General features: G+C 41.6%; 1 long non-coding RNA gene across 1 annotated transcript; it reads right to left on the reverse strand.

Moving 5' to 3' along the window:
- Nucleotides 1-859: 859 nt before the first annotated feature.
- On the reverse strand, nucleotides 860-22214 carry LOC146545087 (uncharacterized). The gene is made up of 3 exons (XR_014881599.1): nucleotides 22143-22214; nucleotides 15817-15988; nucleotides 860-3324 (listed from the first exon to the last, which is right to left on the reverse strand). It is a non-coding gene; the product is annotated as an uncharacterized LOC146545087 (long non-coding RNA).
- Between the last annotated feature and the right edge of the window lie 215 nt (nucleotides 22215-22429).

Consider the following 22429-nt stretch of genomic DNA (forward strand, 5'->3'; position numbering starts at 1 on the left):
CATCCATACCTACAGCTGGCAAAGAATTAATTTTAGTCTGAAATTGGTAAAAGCCACAAACCTAGGTTTTATTTCTGTCACAAATACTAAGAACAGCTTAGATTCAGCTTTGAGTCTACTCTTAAAAGCTTTTAGAACGGAGACCATTTGATGAAATGGCTAAAAAATTTAGACTTGAGATTTGGAAGGCTGTAATGTGTGTCAACTGAGATCAGACTCAGGCCTAAAGTAGCTGGAAAAATAGTTCCAAAATGAACAGTCGTTATTCAGAAAAGTTTCTCCCTTTCCAACATAACTCACAGGTGGACTGAAATAAGTGGACCTGTTCCAGTTCAATGAAGGATTAAGCTAAATGCTTCTATTTTCAAAGAAGATTAAGTGAAACAAGAAGACATTTTGATTCCCAAATTAGAACTGTCCACACATGGACTTATGCAGGAAGCGCTTTTTGCACTTTAAATGCAAGCCTTACTTTCATCCAAATTAACTTTCAAATGAAAGAAGAAAGCCTTAAATTACTGCACCCATTGTCTGAAAACTCACACAAAAGTATTTTTATGAGAAGTAGTCTTTTCAGGTTCGTAGTGCGCACATAAACATAATCAATTCTAACAGCTCTTGCTAGGTAATGAGTAGTCTAATTTTTAGAACCTATTTTGGACTTACAGTGTCTGATGTGTAAAAATTAGTGATTCCAATAGGCTTAAAAAAAAAAACCACAATGGATTCACGTTCTAAATAACGACTCTAATTTTACAGCAGTTCAAAACCAGATTTTCTTCTAAGCATAAAATAAATAAATGACTTACTGAGAAGCAAATAACCATTTTTAATGTCAATATTTTTCACCTGAGGTTTAGATTTCATTGATTTGTAACCCAAATTAGAGCTATGAGGAGAGAGTAATTCTGAAAATATTGTCCATCTGATATTTTATCTTACGGCAAGACAAGCCAGCAAAATCCCTACATGAACCTCCTCCCACTTTGGAGCTATCTTTGATTGACAAGCTAGTTTCACCAATATATTTAACTGCAGCAGAGTGCAAATGTGCAAATGCCTTGGCTATACTTTAACTTTAACTTAAGGTTAAATTAAGACTCTCTGCCTATCCTTGTGCTACCACAAAGTAACCTTGCAAAGGATGTGACTCCATGGATTGTTACAAGCACTCCATTCTGATTAGTTTTATTTAGTACTTTCATGTATTTACTCTCCCACGAAAAGAGGTCCAGGATTATGAACTCCATTCTGAAGCAGTTTCACATCCACAACATCCAAAAACAAATATCAAAGACTTTTGTTGAGGGTTTGGTCCAGTAGTACTTCAACTCCTTTTTATCTCATCTGTGTAGGAGGCAGTGTAGTCACAACATACAACATATCCTTATATGCTGGTTTCAAGAAAAATCTAAAATTCCAATGTTTCTTCTTGAAGGTAATGTCTTTATACAAAGTCCAATCAAGAATAAACCTGCAACAAATAAATATTTTATGCTATGTAAAAAAAGAGATTTTTAGTTGAATGTGTAAAGTCTGCTTTTCCTTCAAAATAGTTATTTTGGTTAACCTTGAAGCTTAATTTAAATGTTAGCAAATGTGCAAGATTTCTCTTTGCCTTTAAATGAATAGATGTGTTTCAGTCAATGGTTTTGTTTATAACACAATACAGAAACTATAAGTTATATCTGGAACAGTGATCAACTCATCTGGGCACTTCTTGGATACTGACACAACCAATCTAAAGAGGACTGCTAAATTTATGTCAATTTGCACAAACAACTGTAGTAGTGGAAATGTGCAGTTTGGTTCGCATACGCTGTTTTGACTTCTTCACGGAGAGCACTGAAGCCCACTAACTACACTACTGGAAAGCTGTCCCTCTGCGATTCCCCACGTTAGCATTTTGGACATGATCCAGCCAGCTGGCTTCTAAGTTCGCATTATATCACAAAAAGTCTTTCAATCCATCACGTTACTGGAATCCAAATACTGGCCTCAAATGCTCCTGTAACAGATCTGATATACTGAAAATACATTCAAATATTCAGACCTTGCAAAGGAGGAGTGGCTATTTCCACTTCTCCTGAAGTTTGTTCACTCCTGAGAGACATCAATAAAAAAATTCAGCCCAGAATCTTGCAAAATAAATACTTGATAGAGCCATTAATATGCAATAATGATCAATATGGAGGACTTTCCTGGCAGTAAACTGTGAGCTGGAAGAACAATTAACTTCAAGAAATGTTAAAACAGAGTGCAATCTGATCCTGAAAACATTTATTCACATTATCAGTCCTTGTACATACAATGTAATCCTGATTTGTGGGAGTCAGATATTCTCATTAACATTCTGTGCAAGTACTGTAACATACATACATGTTTCCTAGGTACAATAATAAAGTACTATTTTTTAGATAATTTGTTAAAGAGTTCTGCAAATACTACTTGCAAAACTATTTTTAAAGTAAAAAAAAAAAAAAAAAAAAGAAGAAGAAAGCTGTTGCTTTCTTAAGAGCTTCAAATTTTAACGCTGCACTATGCGTTCCCAGTAAAAGTCTTGCTCCAGCACGGTAAGCAGGGGGCAAACAGGACTTGCTCTTAACATTTCAATAGGCTTATCGCCTAATATTATCATTAGTGAAGTGTTCTTCCACTGGTGCTCAGTTGGATACTTTTTTGTTGTTGTTATTCTTTTTCATTCAGAGAAAGAATTGATTCTTGTTCATGATCCTGCAGTTGATCTCAGTAGTTTGTAAAAATATGTACAAAACTGTGCTAATTCTCCCCAGCGCATCCCAGCCACATTTCTCTGGTTGGGTTGAGTGGTTGCAAACCACTTGTCATTATCCCAAATTGCTTCTGCAACAGCAGGTACCATCGCTGGCTTCCCTCCAGAAATCTGAAGGTCTTAGTTTGTACACAGAACCCTGTTTTCTAGAAGAATTCTTAGAACCAATGAAAAAGATTGCCAATGCAAATAATAACCAAATGTCTCAACTGAACAAGAAATTAGTTATTCTCAGATGTTACAACAATCTCATCTAGTTGCATGTGTTTTCTTGATAGAAACGATCAGTCTGCTTCCACAAGAGGTCTTAAAGACAGTTTTTAGGTAGCCATCTGACAGAAAAAGATCAATCTTGAATGAAAGAGCCTATAGCAAAAAATAATTTTCCTTAGATGCAAAGTTGACAGAGAAGGGTAATGTATTTCTCAAAGGGTCAGTAACAGAATACACAGCTTTTCTCCTCCAGGTTACTCTCTCAGATTGAGCTGAAGTTGTCAACGACCAGAAGTGGTGAGTCTCCAAACACCAGTACACTGCAAACATCCAAGAGACAGTGATTATTTACAGCAGCATAGCATACTGAAAGGAGGCAAAATAGAGGGAAATTAATGTTAGCTTTTAGCATAACATGAAGACACATTTCTAGGTAGAATACAGCTAAGAGAAATCCAATCTTCAGAGTGAGGTGGACTAGTGACCTAAGAGTTTGTTTTCTACAAGATGGTCTACAAGGATCAGGTTAGCATTCAGGACAAATGGAAATTTTCCCTAGACTAATGTGTGAGATTGTTGCTGTCCTTCTTTCAAACATTCATCTAAACTTTTCTATCACCCAAACCATTGAAAATTAATTATCTATAGTGGCTAGGTTCAGAGCAGCCAGCAAGTTTCATTAAGTTCTTTTTAATTGAAATATGATTATTAAATTCAATATTTAAAAAAATCAATACTACAGTCACTATTTCGAAGTTACTGCAAGATACTCTGAATCTCAATAACTATAAATCTAGCCTGTGTATCCTATATCACCATCAGAACCATTGTTTTTGCATTTTATTGTCTTCTTTCAAATTACATGAAGCCTCTTCAGCCCTAAAGCTATGTCATCCTATCAACTAGCTAATACATTGGATTCTGCTGCAGCTTGGGCTTTCAGGACTCTGCTGCAGAACAAAATGCCATCACAATCAATATCTGGAGAGCTATGACACTGCTAGATGTGAGCTTGGCTCAGTGACTCCATTAGCACCATCAATACACGTCCAATGGCCATGAGAGCAGCTCTGTGATGTAGTAGCAGTCACTTCAGAAAAATCATTGACTGACTCAGCGGACAGACACAGAACTGACAATTAAATGAACTAACGGCTTCAATTCACTTGTTGTGATCAATTCAAGCTATAGTGTAGTCACTGGGGGTAAAGGTAAAAGCAGCATGACCAAGCCTGATCCACAGCTTTCATTTCGTGACAGTCTCCCAGGCAAGAATTTTTCTGCCAAGGGCAAATAAGACATCTTAAAAATCAGTTTCATAGTTTATCTTAAAGGTGCTCTTTCAGACACACAGAAGATTTTGGCCAAGAAAACTACAGAACAATTAAGTGGAACAGCTGCTGAGTGGGATGCAGATCTGGTTTAGAGTGGGCAAGGAAACCTCCTGCATTTCAAACAGAGCCTGCTGAGTATTTGCAGAGATCCCATACCTGGGTCTGGCTCTTTGCTGTTTCACATACTGGCTATTTAAACCTGCGTAAAGACAGTTCCACTTGTTCACTCTGAGCAGACTTTTACAGCCTCTGTGTGCCCCACAGGGCAAGGCAGTAGAGAGTTGGTCTGCAATGCCAACACAGCAGCTTTGTGCCATTACACGCAATCAAACCTACCACATTTCAGCTATGCTCTTCCAGGCTCCTCCTCATCCACTGTTTTTCTTCATCCTGGATACAGGAATGGTTTATTTATTTTTCATATCCTATCCTGTCTGAAAAGGGAACCACAGTCCTTAAAACTGATAAAACAGTAAGTCACACTGAAGTGGCTTTCTGAAACCCATCCAAGCTCTTCAGTCCAACTGATGTTGTTTCCTTTTAACATAGATGTGGCAGAGTTGAATAGACTCCCTGGAGACTCCACAGATATTTTCGGTAGTGACAAGTGCCCATCCCAAACACAACTTTCATCTTGTTCATCCCTCCTTGAATGCTAAGTAGTGTCTTTTCCTCTTACAATGAATCAAAACTGAGTCTGCATAACAAAAACACCTCCAGCACTCCAAAACGCCCGAATTACTTTCTTTACTTTTAATTACTTTTTTAATTTTTAATTACTTTTTTTTATATATTAATGTGCACTATTGCCACAATTATTCTCATTGTTAGATGCCCAAAATGACTGTGCACTGCCTTTTATCTGACCAGCACAGAAGTTGCACCAGGAGATATACATCTGTGCCAGGGACAGCTTGCAGCATCTTAAAATTTAAAAGGAATACTAATAAAGAAAGTATCTACCCAGAGGACAGTAGGGATTTTGTGCCAGCAGAAATTGCTGGCGTTCTAAAAAAATAATTATTAACTTGTAAAATAATGTGTCAGTGTTATAGAAGATCTATCTAATTGCATAGGTCAAAAGTATCTTTAGAGAAAATTTACACTTTTTTTTTTCCTCCATCAGTAATTGATATTTTTACAGGCAAGTATGTGTAAGAACTCCCTACGATTAGTCTGGTAACTCATTCATATACCATAGGATCCCTGAGAACGCAATGCAAATTGAATCTTGGCAAAGCCGTGGTTATTATGGAAGCACTAAGTTTGATTTTTGAGCAATTGCCTGCATATATTTTCATCTAAAATTTTACACTACACCAATAACTTTTGGAGACTGTTTTTATGAAGTTTATATTATTTTTTCTTGGACTGCAAAATTATCCTAAAGAAAAGAAAACAATTAAGATGCATTGTTTGAGCATGATCACTCATTCAAATAAGCGCATCACTTACAGAACACACTCCTCTCACATTCCACATGCTCCAAGTTTACAGAAGTGTGTCTCTTCTTTCCACCAATTTGCATGCAGTCTGGAAATGGCTCTCCTACTAGGAAATAAGCCCTACCTAGAGAAATGCTAGAGTCCTTTCTAATGTCTTTTTAAAGGGAGGTATGTCTTGGGATAAAATGCAAGACAGGAAAGGCCTGTAGACTGCACACAATTCTCTTGTTTCACAGGCATGGTGGTCTGACGGCACAGCACTGCTGTACATGTGCAGCCCACCTTGCTTTCAGTCCTGTGGCCCCAGGGCTGCTTCCCCCAGGCCCATAGCACCAGGCTGGCGCTCAGCTCTAACACCCTGCCATCAGCCCTGCTGCAGCTCCCGCATGTCTCACGGTGCCGAGGGCTGATGGCCCACAGCTGCCAGAGCAGGGACACCGTGACAGCAGCACGTACCTTGAATGTGAAAGGGGCTGAAGAATAACTCTCTCTGACAGATAACAGAGCCAATTAAAACCAGTGACATGATGCATGTGCAGCTCTACCGAAATCTATGAGAAAGGAATAGAAGAGTACTGTTATCCTGCTATCTCAGCTCAGAAGAGAATTTCTACTCTGTGGAGCATTGTATCAGTCAAAGAGTAGCAAAGACACAGTATTTTGTGGTGTTATGAGATTTTGCAGTTGCATGACATATGCATTCAAAAGATAACAACTTCAGGTTCCTATTACTACGAATGCACTAAGCTATGTTTAATAACTAGCGCAGCATCATCAATATTCCTGAAACCATTTTGTTTATCTTCTAGCATTGAATTTGATATGACCAGTAACACTTCAAGATCTGTTAAAATAGTTTATAAGGCAAATTTATAACCATGGAAGCTCCTGCAACTGCTCACACCCATATACTAGAAAAACATGCATGTCACATTGTATTTGGCATGAATGTTGACTCGTAGTAAAACATGGCAAAGCTAGTTCTAAGAACAATTTGCAGTTGTACTGAATGGCTGTATTATTAAATTTCATTTTGTTTAAGACAAAGTACAGCATGTCTTTCTACTTACTAAATTATTGTTATTACCTATATAGATTTATCTGTGCTCTGTCAAATAAACTCATACACTCACCGACCCAAAAAGCAATTGATCAGCTAAACAACTCAGGCAGATTCAGTACCCATACGCAGTACTGCAGTCTTTCCGCAGTTTGTGGGCTTAAGACAGACTGCCATACAAAACCAGCAGTAAAAATTCCGGAAAAAAAAAAAGCACCTCCAAAAGAAATTAATTACAATGACTGGCTGCCTTGCTTTATGATTACAGCCTAAGCCAAGGGTGCCCAGCAGCAGGTCCAGGCAGCTTTTGGAGATCTCCAAGGAAGAGACACTCAGGGTCAGGCTGGACAGGGCTCTGGGCAATCTGATCTTTCTGTAGGTGTCCCTGTTCATTGCAGGGAATCACAGAATCACAGAATTGTAGGGGTTGGAAGGGACCTCTAGAGATCATCGAGTCCAACCCCCCTGCCAAAGCAGGTTCCCTACACCAGGTCGCACAGGTAGGCGTCCAGGCGAGACTTGAATATCTCCAGAGAAGGAGACTCCACAACCTCCCTGGGCAGCCTGTTCCAGTGCTCCATCACCCTCACCGTGAAGAAGTTCTTACGCACATTCGTGCAAAACTTCCTGTGCTGCAGCTTATGTCCGTTTCCCCTCGTCCTGTCTCCACGTACCACTGAAAAGAGACTGGCCTCACCACTATGGCCGCCACACCTCAGATATTTATAAACCTGGATCAGGTCCCCTCTCAGTCGTCTTTTCTCAAGGCTAAACAGACCCAGTTCACTTAGCCTTTCTTCATAGGGGAGATGCTCCAGGCCCTTCACCATCTTTGTGGCCCTCCGCTGGACTCTTTCCAAGAGATCCCTGTCTTTTTTGTACTGGGGAGCCCAGAACTGGACACAGTACTCCAGATGAGGCCTTACCAGGGCAGAGTAGAGGGGGAGGATCACCTCCCTGAACCTGCTGGACACGCTCTTTTTAATGCACCCCAGAATGCCATTGGCCTTTTTGGCCACGAGGGCACACTGCTGGCTCATGGCCAACCTGTCGTCCATCAGGACGCCCAGGTCCCTCTCTGCAGAGCTCCTCTCCAGCAGCTCATCCCCCAGCCTGTATTGGTGCATGCAATTATTCCTCCCTAGGTGTAAGACCCTACACTTGCTTTTGTTGAACCTCATCTGGTTTCTTACTGCCCAGCTCTCCAGCCTGTCCAGGTCTCGCTGAATGGCAGCACAGCCTTCAGGCGTGTCAGCCAATCCTCCCAACTTCGTATCATCAGCAAACTTGCTGAGGGTGGCCACTATCCCCTCATCAAGGTCATTGATGAAGATGTTGAACAAGACCAGACCCAGCACAGACCCCTGGGGGACACCACTGGTTACAGGTCTCCAGCCAGACTCTGCACCACCACCGATGACCCTCTGCGCTCTGCCAGTCAGTCAGTTCTCAACCCACCTCACTGTCCACTCGTCTATCCCACACTTCCTCAGCTTTGTTATAAGGATGTCGTGGGAGACAGTATCAAATGCCTTTCTAAAATCAAGGTAGACTACATCTACCGCTCTTCCCCCATCCACCCAGCATGTGACAGCATCATAGAAGGCCACCAGGTTGGTCGAGCACGACCTCCCCTTGGTGAACCCATGCTGACTACTCCTGATAACCTCCTTTTCTCCCAGTTGTCTGGAGATGGTATCCAGCACAAGCTGTTCCATCACCTTTCCAGGGACAGAGGTGAGGCTGACAGGCCTATAATTACCCGGATCTTCCTTCTTGCCCTTTTTGAAGACCGGAGTGACATTGGCTATCCTCCAGTCTTCAGGGACCTCCCCTGTTATCCAAGACCTCTCAAAAACGATGGAGAGCGGTTCGGCAATGACCTCCGCCAGCTCCCTCAGCACACGTGGATGCACCCCATCAGGTCCCATGGACTTGTGGACCTTAGTACTGCCTAGGCGCCCACGCACGTCCTCTTTCCTGACTAAAGGGAAGTCTCCCATTCCCCAGACCCTCTCCCTAACCTCCAGGATGTGGGATTCCTGCGGGAGAGCCTTTTCACTGAAGACAGAAGTAAAGAAGGCATTCAGTATCTCTGCCTTCTCAGCATCCCCCGTTACCAGAACCCACCCCCTCACTTAGTAAGGGGTCCACATTCTCTCTAGTTTTCCTTTTGCTGTTAACATACTTGAAGAAGCCTTTTTTATTATCCTTTATCACTTTAGCCAGATTCTATTCCAGGCGGGCTTTAGCCTTCCTCTTTGCATCCCTGCAGGTCCTGACTACATTCCTATATTCTTCCCAAGCGACCCTTTTTCCACATTTCATGGACCTTCTTTCCTTTGAGCTTGCACATGAGCTCCTTGCTCATCCGCACAGGTCTCCTGCCACCTTTTCCCGATTTCTTGCTCACAGGAACGCACCGATCCTGAGCTTGGAAGAAGAGCTGTTTAAATGCTGACCAGCTCTCAGAGGCCCCCTTACCTTCTAACACCCGAGCCCACAGGATAGCTCCAAGTAGGTCCCGGAAGAGATCGAAGTTGGCTCTCCTAAAGTCCAGGGTAGCAATCCTACTTATTGCTTTGCTTCTTCCACTCAGGATCTTGAACTCCACCATCTCATGATCACTATAGCCCAAGCTGCCCCCAACCTTTACTTCCTTAACAAGTCCATCCCTGTTGGTGAGAATAAGGTCCAGTAACACCCCTCCCCGCGTCGGTTCCTCCACCACCTGCATCAGAAAGTTGTCTTCAACGCACTGCAAGAACCGCCTGGACTGTGCGTGCCTGGCCATGTTGGTCGTCCAGCAAATATCTGGATAACTGAAGTCCTCCATAAGCACCAGTGCCTGGGAACGTGACGCTACATCCAGTTGCTTATGGAAGGCCTCATCAACCTCCTCATCCTGATCAGGGGGCCTGTAGTACACATCCACAACAGTGTCACCTTTACCAGCTTGCCCCTTGATTCTCACCCATAAGCTCTCCACTGCTACATCAGCTGGACTAGATGGCCTTTAAAGGTCCCTGCCAACTCAAACAATTCTTTGATTCTCTTTGGGCAGCCTGTGCCAGTGCTCCATCACCCACACAGCACAGAAGTGGCTCAGATGGCGCCTCCTGTGTTTGTGCACATTTGAGTCTGCAGCCTGACAGAAAGATGACAGGGAACAACCAGTTTGGGTACTGGGCTTAGGGATAAGACGAGCAGACATTGCTATATGAGAAGACAGAAACTATTCCACACCTTTCTGCTCATAATCATGGGGTACAACATACGCCTAGGAAACATTTTTTCACTCTTTTAATGCTCCTGTCATGAGGTTTGTGATAGAGATAGTGTTTGTGACAAGCTCAAATTGCTCCCTTCATGCTCTCCTATCCCTATCACGAGATCAGCCTCAATGTTTCAAGTGATGGGCACACTATAAATAAATTACTGTGAAACTTCTGCAAACTGTCATCAGGAGAGGGCCAAAAAGCCTAATTTTTGTCATTACGGAAGCTTGGGGGCAGGAGTTTGAATCTTTGTTCTGTTGTGTTGCTGTTTTTTGGTTTTTTTTTTTTCCTCTGGTAAAATGTCAGTTTAATGTTTTTGGAAAGATATTGCCTTTTTTTTTTTTGTGGGCATATCATCAAAGCCTATTAGTGTAATACTTGCTATCATTCATTAACTGGAGAAAACTCGTTAAACACATGTCACTTCAAAACTGCGTGACATAACATGAAATTAAAATGACCTTTATTTTGGCACACTTCTGCACTGAGTTAGTGTATTAGTAAGTCCCAAGTGCTGCCTGTTTATGAATGCCAGTCAGACTACTACCGTGGCTCTAATGTGCTCACAGATCGTGCAGCCTACAAGCAAATGCAGCTAATTGCAAACAGTGAAGTAACTGGGTGTGGGGTAGAGGGAAGGGGGGGTAAATCTACAGTTTACCAAGAGGGAAACCACTACTTTGAGACAATGGATTAATTTGTGTTGAAAATCTGACCAAACAGAAGTGGAAACTTTGGCCAATTATTCACTTTTGTCAGACGCTTTTTCAGCATTTGGTCTCCTGTCTTGCAATCCCTCAACTTGCGTTTTTGGTCTAGGTTACTTCTCCCCATCCATATGGTTCTCACATCTGTAAGAGTGACAGCTAAGTGAGTCACGGTCATGCTTAACTTTAAGCACAAAGGTGTCTAATTCTTGGTCTTAAAAATGCACATGACTGCATCGTAAGAAACCACAGGCTACAACACAGAGGTTCAAAGCACTGCCACAGAGCGCACAGATGTATACGTCAACCCTCTTGCCCCCTCTGCCCCAATTTCAGGACCCAAGATAGCCAAACAAGAGTCAAATTTCCACTCATTTCCTGAGGTTGCTCGACAGCTTTGGACAGCATCAGATGAATGCTGTGGATCACTAAGTTTCTGTCTCCTGGCCCCTTTAACACACATTCAGCCGTCTCCCTCTCTCATCAGGGGACTTCTCCTGAAGAGGTGCCGAGCTAGAAGACAAAGACACAACTGATTCTTATATCTGTTCCAACAAGGGGCTCCATGGCTATAGCAAATGCAGCATTTCGCTGTGTCCTACTGAGGTCCTTCTCCTGAGGCCTAACAACACAAAAGACATTTTGTAATAGCTCCCTTTGAAATCAAATTAGTAATGTTTCAAGGCGTGACCCGTAAAGGGTTGCTGTCCAGAATCTACATGTGTTTGACAGATACATCTTCCACCTAACGGGCCTCTTCCAGAGTACAGATGGAATCAAGATGTGTGAACGTAACTCCAAAAAGAGAGCCATGGGATAACAGGATACACAGCAAAGCACTCTATCTCAACAGATGAAAAGGAAGCAATAGCAGATACAGTGTGAAATAGCTCACTCCAGCTGGTAGGCCAGATTCTGACACCATTATATAGGTGAGATTATTGCAGAAGAAGATGCTATTCCATATGTGCAAAAGCTAGCAAAATACAGCCCAAAGTAAACTATACAGCCTTGTGCCAACTCGTTATAAAGGTCATACAAATTCACAATCTCCTTTTTCACAAATGCTTATACACCGCAAAATTCAAAAAGTTACTCCAGGCTGTAGCTCTGTATATCCACGTACCCTTGCGGTATGGAGTGTAGAGTCTTCAGCCAGCAGCTTATTTTTACCTAGCCAGATACTCTTGTTAGCTGAAGCATGGTATCTTATGTACAGTGTGTGCTTGGTTTCAAAGAGCTAATAAAGAATAGATGACATTCTGGAGATATATACTGGTACCTCAGGGCACAGAAACTGGGTTTTGACAGGAAAGCAAAATGAACTGAAGAGATAGAAAAAAAAAAATAAGTTTTTAAGTTTGCCATGATATGCTTTCTTATTTGCCAGAAAGGCAACCACCTCACAGTCCTGCAGAGTGAATCTCTCTGAAGCAGGGGTATAACGATGAGAACTCCTTCCCACAGTGTATGAAAATGGGAAATCGTTCAGTAGTTGGCCTTTCTAACACCCACAGGCCCCAACTGATTACAGAAAAAAAAAATGATTTAGAACACAACTTTGTAATGCAAGCCAGGCCTCAGCTTCATAATTCATTTTCACATGAATTCACAGACTGAAAAAAAAAAAAAAAAGAAATCATGGTAGTGTATCAAAAAGCCCTATACCAGCTAACTACGATGAAACACCTGCTGGCAGGAACTGCACAGCGACTTCTTGCTGCCAGTGTTCACTGCCTGAGAAGAGGACACAGCTACATGTGTTTTATAAGAAGAAACAGAATTCAAGGCAAAGCCCTAAGGCCAGATAGGCTGTGCAAGCTGCACTAGGTATCACAACTAGTCATTTCTGAAAATAGACTTCAAGCTAAGACTAGGAAAAGCCTGTACTGATGGTATACTGATCTTACATCTGATTTCCAGTGGTTAATATCTTCGATGACCTTTAAGTTCTGTCAGTGCTAACAGGAAGAGCAGTCGTTTTGGGAAACAGGACATATTTCTGCCTTCTCACAAATAGGATGCATGCAGTACTCTTAGGCAGTTCTGAGATAAGATTATAGTCAAGACTTGACCCAAATTCTTATGTCAACATTTTCAGCTGCATTTGACTATATAAAAAGCTGTAAGTCACTGACTAACACTCATGATTTTCACACTGTTTATCAGGAAGTTGCTGTTATGAGCAGGTAACTATCACATCGATTACAGAACTAAATGAGAGTGCCATTCTGATCAACCTGGAGAACAACATCCCTATGAGATAAACGCAATCTGAGAACAAATCCTGATACCAAGGAACAACAAAAAAAGAGGACAGAATTCAGTTTAACTCTTCACATTCATGCAAATCTTTCTGTTTGCTCTACCAGAGCCATCAATTGTCTTCGACTCGGCTCATCAACAGCAGTCTCTAAGGACAAGAGTGAAAAAGTCAAATCATTACCACTAGAATTTGGTGGTGAATGACTGAACACAAATGCTAGTGTGGCAGTAGCTCTCATTCTTAGACTATAAACCTAGCCAAACCTTTGTCTGAGGAGTTAATAAATGAATAGTAACCTAATCATTCTTATCAGTGCTTCTGAATCAGCAGCAGAGTAACAGCCTCCCACTGTATCTGAAGCAGTAACTAGTGTTCTCCACGTGACCAAGCTTTGTTCAGGAAATTCTGTTGTTGGAGAAATGGGTATGAGAAAGTTGTTTTTTTAATTAAAAAAAAGTTTTTTAAAAATAATCCATAAAAATAGAACTGAAGCCCAAAAGCAATGATCAGTCTGTCCCACAGACTGTCACTCAGGTTAGGGAACATTAGACAACGCTTATGTACTGAGCTCCCCCCTAGAGTGGTACCTATTTATTTTCAGTCTATCATGACATATTTACAGCTTCATCTCTCAGCAGTCCCTACTGAGACTCCAGGGATCCACGCTGGCCCGTCATGAATGTTATTTTTCTTGTGCTACTACTGCTTAGAGCCAATAGAAGATATTCAGCAAGGAATTAAGAGCCTGTGTTAATGTGATTTCTGTCATCCCTCTACATCCTGGATTAAGCTAAACATACTTTTTTTCTTCTTCCCTGCTTCAGCTATTTCCAAACATATATGGTACAGACCTTTGCACTATCTACATCTGTACTAGAAAATTGGGACTGTACTGGGGGATTACAGCTGCCCGTTGTAGACAATCCCTGTCTACACTATTTAAACCTCTTAGCCTCCAAAACAAGGTGGTCATGTAGTTATTCAAAATGGGGTCCTGGTTGGAGCTAATCCTTGAATAATGCCCACAAATTATTTGGGAGAATCCTACTTGGGCTTGGCCAAAATCCAGTCATGGACTCATCTAACACTTTAAATGTAGACAATGCAGTGCTTGGGAATATTTCCCAACATTACTTTTTTAATAGCATTGCTGTAGAGAACAAAAAAGAAACTCAAAGTCATTAAAGAACCCAACATGAGGTGGTTTGGTTTTACAGTTGCGCTTTCTTTTGTTTTCATTTACACAGTACAGGATACATGCAAGGATATAGAACAGAAACTGTCAAATCCCAAAATAATTGCTTCTTTGCAATCGTATTTGGTCTCTTCTTTCTTGACATGCTCTCCTAGAATCATATTCACATATCTAATATACTAAAGTCAAACAGACCCATGCATACTAGTAAAGAAACAGATCTCTCATCACCAGTATTCCTACCAGCCAGTTCTTTGGTCAAAACCACAATACAATCTACCAAAATTGTATCCTACTGATTTACCAAATGATTCAATGCTTCTGTGAACAACCTGATTAGCTGTAAACTCATTATAATAGACACAGGAGATACTATATGTATGTAAACTATACAATTGCTTTCCATAAAATGCATTCAAACCAGAACGAGTCCAACTGCTTTTCAGACCCTCATGGAGAAAAAGAGAGTGAAACCCTCTTAGGGGGTACCCTAAACTGTAACATTTAGCAGATCTAAACTGAAAACTGAGTTGCATTAGAGAGCAGGAAAGTATTCATAGGAGAGAGGGCCACAGCTCTTGTCTGAGTGTGACAGGTCCCACACCAAGGTCACTTGGTTATTCAAGCATTCACTGTTGATGCAAAGTCAATCTGTTCCTGCCCAGTTATGCAGATAGGCCACATCCTTCCTCAGTTTCACTGTCCTTTCTCAAACAGATACACAAGGACAGTGGTTTTGAATCTTGTCCTTTCTCAAAACAGATATGCAGATGTAAGAACAGCGGTTTGAAGTCTGTACAAAGGGGAAAAGATCTGCCTGGAGATAAAATCCCTCTCTGGTATTACCTAGTAGCAATAACTCCAAGGTTCTGAGACCATATTTAGCTTTACAGAATAAAACATAACAAGATGTCAAAATGTGCATAAATAAATTAGAACCATTATTCCAGCTCAAGGTTCTGGGGACATAAACAATCCTCTTGAAGTTCTCTGTGACATATTTTGCAGTGGGAGCCAGTCATTAGCATTGCCTCCTGTATGCAGAGAGCTTTACACGAGTTCTGTCTTAGGACCTGGCAGTGTGGTGCAGAAATCAACAGGCCTGCCTTGGAAAAGAAAACAAAACAGTCCAGCGCCAATTCCCTGCCCCTGAGCGTGAGTTGGATGGCACAGCTCGTGTCCATATGGCTAAATTCTCTCCTTCTGCTCATTCCTCATCCATATCTGCCTGCTTGGAATGGTCCCTGGCTCGTGCTGTTGCCCATGCCCTATCAGTGAGACTGCTGCCTGGCATAGGCAACATCATGCTATGGAGAATGCTAACAGTGAAGCACCACAGGCCACTAACATCAACTGCTCCTGGCACTGTCCAGTTCACTAAGACAGATACAGGCCGGGATTTCTACTAGCACAAGTTTACCTTCCCATAAGTGACTATGAGTTCCATAATGAGAAATTCAGTAAGCAAGGTCCAAAAAAAGGTATGAGGAATGAAGACATACACACACTGTGTGTATGGAACTGTACCAGGTGAGACCACAGATCCATCCCAGTATCCTCCAGCACTGAACGATGGGCTAGATCAGGGTAAGCATGTTGTGATACTTCCTCAGAATCCTCTCCTGCAGCAGTCCATGAATTCTTGACTTCTTGAACCAGAAGTGAGATTCTGGTATCCAACAGCCCTCTGAAGATGCTTCTGAAAGAAAAACTCCACATTTAGATGTTGCATAAGTGAAAAGTCAGTGAAAATAGGCTTCAGCAGTTTGAGTTATAAACAAAGGGCAAAGCTGTTCATTCAGAAAATGCATTTTACATCAAAAGAACATCAAAACAAGGATGAACAAAAGTACTGTCATCACAATGCTGCATCAAGGTGAAAGCTACAGTCTCTGGGAGCACTGACATCCTCACAAAAAGTCTTTGCTTGGGCTCAGTGCACATGAAGCAAGAAACAGAACAAATTTCATAGCATATTCTAGGCAGACCCAGCTGTTAGAGAAATCCAAATGAATGGCTAATAATGCAGCAGCAAAATGTAGGATCCTTTCTATTTTTTAACTGATAATTTTTATGGCATAGTTTTCTCATGACATTTATTTGTTGGTCCCTTTAAGGTTTTGAAAAGCCACCATAACAGCTGTGTCTTTGGGTCCTGATTGGTATTTTGAGCTACTTTCTAAATCCATATTAGGACCCAAGGCAGCTGCAGCAGTAAGAACTGTTCCATTTCTGAGTGGGAAATTCCATGAGATAAAACATTCTTGCATTTTGTCCAGCAGAAATACTGTATTTCCACTGAAAATGCCTTACTAATAAGCTCACCAGTGATGGCTTTTCTAGAAATAATACTACAAAAAACTTCTGACCCTCTCTCTTTCCATCTCTCCTTTTTCCTCCCCCTCTTTTCCTGCTCTTTGTCAAAATGTGAACAAGTTGGTCAGAACAAAAAATTAAATACATTTTTTCATACTGATAATAAAGAAATGGACATTCCTTTACTTCTACCTTTACATTTAAAGAACATACCAAAGGAAAACCATCCTGCTTTCCAAAACTTGTTGTTGACCACTGAGAGGAAAGACTCCCTAGAAACCTACCCAGAATAGAATCATGGAATCCTTACACATGGAAGGGACCTTCAAAGGCCATCTAGACTAACTCCCCTGCAATCAACAGGGATACGTACAGCTATATCAGGTTGCACAAAGCCCTGTCCAGCCTGACTTTGAATGCCTCCAGCAATGGGGAATCCACCACATCTCTGGGCAAGCTGTGCCAGTGCCTTACCACCCTCACTGTAAAAGACCTTTTCTGTACAACCAACCTAAATCTATCCTCTCTAAGCTTGAAGCTATTTCCCCTTGTTCTGTCACCACAAACTGCTAAAAAGTCCATCCTCTTCTTTCCTGCAGCTCCCCTTTACATACTGAAAGGCCGCTCTCAAGTCACCTCAGAGCCTTCTCTTCTCCAGGCTGAATAGCCCCAGTTCTCTCAGCCTGTCTTCATAGGAGAGGTGTTCCATCCCTTGGATCATTTTTGTGGCCCTCCATGCTCCAACAGGTCCATGTCTGTCCTGTACTGCCGACTATACGTCTGGATGCAGTGCCAGCAAGAGAAGGTTCTTGCCTCGCCCTGTATGTACACACAGCTTAGTCACAGCCACACAGGTGCAAGTTTTAACACCTGTGATCTGATTTCTCTGAGACTTCCCCTCACCTCAACTTACTTCTTAAACATTACACAAAAGTTGTTGCACTGTTTTTATTTGGGGAATTAGGGAATTGGAAATTAAGCTGGAGCTAGTGACAGGGGTCCTTCTGATTAGCATGTAAATCAAGAAGAATGCAGCCCTTAGCAAAATTTGGGAAGCATGTAGCTACAAGGTTCTGCAACGCAGAATTCCTATATTCTATGTATTGCCATCTGATAGATATTAGAGGAACACTGGTTGTGTTATTTGACTGTTTTTCCTCATCTATAAAATGGCAACAGTAGTACTGACATCCTCAAAGGAATCCTTTGAGGACAGTGAACTGATTCTCAATGTTCCTACACGGGGCAAATATTAAATGAAGGACAGGGTAATCCATCACCACCTATGGCCTCCTCATATGTCAGTGTCAGAGAAGTATGTATGGATCCTGGCATGCAAATCATTCTCACTTCTAAATACTGTTATTACTGTTTATCAACTATTCCAAGGAGCAGAACACAAGACCAACTCTTTGCCAGCAAAGGCCATGGAGAAAAAGCAATTGATGCTGTGATCACTAGATACTGTACAGGTAACTCATGAAATGCAGAGTTCAAAGACACACAGGACTAGGATGGGATCCGTTCTATTTCATTGTCTAGTAGCAATTATATGAAGCCAACAACTTCATATAATTGCCATTAGACATAAACAAGCTGATTGCAATACTATTTATACCTAGTAAATTAGATTTCCCTTCACCAGAAGGGACAATTTTTGCTCTGTGCTCTACTCAGATTGCCAGGAAGGTAGGGAACCATACAAGCCAATAGGGAAAGATCTGTGATTTTATCTTACTTTTTCCTTCAATCCAAGACAGTATACATATTAGATATTTCCAATCATTAATCAGCTTCCGATCACTAATGCTTCAGATCAGAACACAGCTACGGTATCAATACAAAGCATAAAAATATAATGCTTACAATTATATGTGCAAGACCAAATTAAGTATGAGAAGGGGAAGAAGGGAATGCAGGACAAATGAAATAAATAAAAACACATGAGAACACGTTTGGGTTACAAAGCATTTCAGAAATAATCTAGGGGGAAAAAAAAAAGTAAAATCATCCCTCAAACTAACCAATAACTGTAATAAGCCAGCCATAGACAAGGGCTTAGTACTCAGTGCTGGCTTTGTAGCCAAGGGAAGTATGTTCATCATGTGGAAACTATAGGAGGGGTAGCAGGTGCTACAAACTCCTCAGAAACATTTTTCAAAGCAGTTTCAAACATCCTCTCAGAAGGAAAAGTTTTATAGAGTGTCCCCAAGCTTCTCACACCCTTCTGGTGATCTTAATGTTTCAGAACATAATGGAAAAAACAAGGGCATCTCAATAAGGTATCCTCACAGCAAGTGGGGAAGGGCTAGCAGACAGAAGGGGCTTTACAGAAATACCCCCGTGAGGTTCCTCATTTCTTCCTCCCCGCTATGTCATGGAAGATGAAGGGCAGATATAATAAATACAGGATTCCCAGAAAACTAAGACAGGCCGTGAATAACATTATATTCTATTTCTTTCCCCTCTGGTGGTTAGAGTCCACATTACAGAGGCACACCTTATCGCTGAAGACAGACAATTAAAGAAGGGAACGGTTGTCAAGCAAATGGTCTGTGTTCTTGTGAAACCATTTCACCATACTTTCACAAACAGGAAAATATTTAGCAAGAGGTGTGCAAACTGGGTACAGATGCAAGAGTATGATTGAAAGGTGGGTGTCATCTGCTGGAAGCAGATCTAGACTTAAGGTTTCAGCATGAAAAATATTTCCTCTCTCCTGAGGATTTTCTTCCTCTGGCCTGAAAGTGCTTGCTACTCCAATCCTGAAATTTCAAATGTTTTCTATTCACACTTCCAATAACAAACTATAAACTGCAGTACTATATTTACAGTATTTTCTGAAAGAAAAAAAGCTTCTGACCTCAGCAAAAATATTCCCCTGCTTGCTCGCATAGACCAAAGCATTTGAGCCATTAGAAAACACAGCAAAGGACAAAACATTCAGCTGTTAAAGCCCACTTATCCAGCTAGATTCTCTGTCTTTCTCTCTAAGCCCTTTGGAGCTTCAGTTCAGTGACATGAGAAACTCCCAAATCTGGGAAGTGGTCAGCCTGCAGAGAAAGTACTTTCCAGTTGCTTTGATGTGTTCTGGTGAGACTCTACATTACTCCAAAAGCCCTGGAAACACACACTATAGTAAATAAGAGTTGAAATTAGCCCATATAGTCACCACTAAAATCCTGCTTAATCCTCATTTTGAAGACTTAAGTGAGACTTAAGCAGTACGTAGCTTCGTACCAGGTCCTCTTTGTGTTGGCACACATTTCACCCAGGCAAGACAATATTTGCTCAGGTGCAGTACCTTGGGTGAGAGTTAATCCCTTTCATTTCTGACACAATAGTTATTATGTACAATAACTAATAAAAGCCACTCTCGAGATCGACAACCTACACATTTGCAATTTCCTCTCATGTACTCCTTAGCCTTTCATAAGCTCCTTTGATCCTGCATAGGTGTCAATCTTTGCATGCTTATAGGTCACAAGAAAGTTCATCTCACGTTAATGGCCTGGTCACCTTAAGATGCATTGATTTTAACTCATCTTCATTTTCAAATATCAATTTATCATCTTATTTCAGCCCTGTGTTATTCTTGAAGATGTCAAGTTGTCAAAACAGTGATGTTGCTTGGACTTTGTATTAAATATGAGAAAGTCTAGTTAAGCACTGAAGTTCCTTATTGCCTGGCCTATTGAGGGCAGAAAACTAAGACACAGGCTGCACCCTTCCTTGTCAGCAGAGAGCTCAGTCATATGATGCAGGATTTATTTGAGCTCCTAATCCAGAAGCCCAATTGCACGGGACATTGATCTGACACACAAATTACCCAAAACACACAACAGCTCAAAATGCAGCTTCTTCACCTCCAGCTTGCTCCCAGGCTCAGGACACAGTGGGAAACCTGCAGTGAGGACTCCACATTCAGGGAGAGGCAGAGGGCTGCCCAAGGCAGGGACTCTCACAGCACCCCAGCAAAGACAGGGTGCTGCTGGTGGCTTCTAAGCAAAGCATGGCACTCCTCACTTCTCCCCCTTTTTCTCCTTCTACCCATTTCTACTGGAGCAGCAAGATGTCCTCTACAGTTTTTCCCTTTTCCTTTTTCCCCCCACAAACCATCACTAGCAGACTAATATACCCCAAATTCCGCATTCTTTGCTGTTTCAAACAGGACCAGATGCTCCCGGAGACAGCGAGCAAGGCTAGAGGGACTGGACTTAATCTTTTCTGGGAAGGCAAACCTTATAGGATTGTTTGTTTTCATTCTGCTGTGAGACATTCCAGCTAGTGGGAAGTTTCAAGAACTTGTTCCAATGGCTTGTTTCTCCTGCTCTCTCCCATGACAAATTGAAATCAATATTTTTGGATTCTTCTCATTCCCTTAAAGACTCTCTCTTGCATTCTCCCTCCCTTTCCGAGGTCATACAAACTTTGCTTTGGACTCCAAACTATTAATTTTTCTCTTTACTAATTTTAGGTGTCTGAAAAGCCTCTTGCTCATCAGCCTGTAGAAGGAAGTGTTCCTATTTTGGCTCTTTTTAAGACAAAGAGAGTTGTATCTCAGCAGCAGCAATTAAGCCTCTTTCACGCCATCCCAAGGTATCTCCAGGCCCCACTTGCTGTTCCCTCCCCCTCCAAGAATATACTCAGAGACCCATTTTCCTGTAGAAATAGCAAACAGCTGTGCCAGACAAGGAAATCTGGGGCAGGTTTTCATGCAAGGAATCACTGTGAAGCCAGGTTGATTTCTCATAGGCCACCAAACACCGTATTGCACATTAAAAGACTTTTGTCTAGCTTGAGCTACACTCTTAACTAAAGAGCTCCAAAGCCCAGCAAGGATTCTTGTCAGCAATGCCTGGAAAAGAGCTGAGCCTGTAACACAGGAAGTGGTTGTGAAGCAAGCAGCAGCCTTCCTCATTTACCAACAGTTCCCTTTTCTGCTCAGCTCCTCTCTCGAGCTGGTTCAGGCTAGCTGAGGGACAAAATAGTGCAGCCTACCTGCCAGCAGGGAAGCATGTTTGTACGGCTGATCCCTCTATCTCTCTACGTGGCTTTTGGATCTCCTCAGGCTCCTGATAACCTCCTGATGTTACCACAGCTGTGTGCTTAACATAAACCCATAAAATTCCTGAGGTTGCCACATCAGCCTTTTCTCCTGTCCACACCCAGGAACTCCTCATCATCTTACATCCAGCAAACAGTTCCCTGCAGGGGCCACATTTACTGTGATAACTAACAAACCCACTAAAGTTTCAGCTCTGATACACACTTACAGCAGTCTTCAGTGCTCTGCTGCCAGGTACGACTTGGACGCATTCAGGACTTACCAATAAGATAATATTTGTGTTCCCACAACTATCTACTGAAATCTCCCAGAATGCCACAGCAAGAGCTATGAAACATTTTTAAGGAGAAAAAATATATATATTTTTTCCCCATAGAGACTTCAGCAAATTTAATATAGATGGAGTGAAAAACATATTGCAAAGGAAAAAAAGCAGATACTGTCACAAAGTCAGTTGTGTCCAACTCACCTGTAAGATTCCTTTGGTTCAGAATGGATCAGATACAAGTCACATCATAATCAAGTTTTTCTGGTTTGGCTCTTGTGTAGACAGAATATAGCTGAAATCCAGATGATCCACATTTTTCACATCAGGTAACCAGGATCACACACAGTGTAAAACAAAGCTATTTACAAACACTCCTACCTAGACTATGGGTCTGAAAAATATGCTGAGCTGCTTGTGCTTGTTTGGAAACACTCTTAAGCCAGCAAGAAGGCCTCTACTTGCTGCATTGCTTCATCCCTACCTGGGAC

The sequence above is a fragment of the Meleagris gallopavo genome, chromosome 2 (genome assembly GCF_905368555.1).
Source record: "Meleagris gallopavo chromosome 2, MGAL_WU_HG_1.1, whole genome shotgun sequence".
NCBI classification, from domain to species: Eukaryota; Metazoa; Chordata; class Aves; order Galliformes; family Phasianidae; genus Meleagris; species Meleagris gallopavo.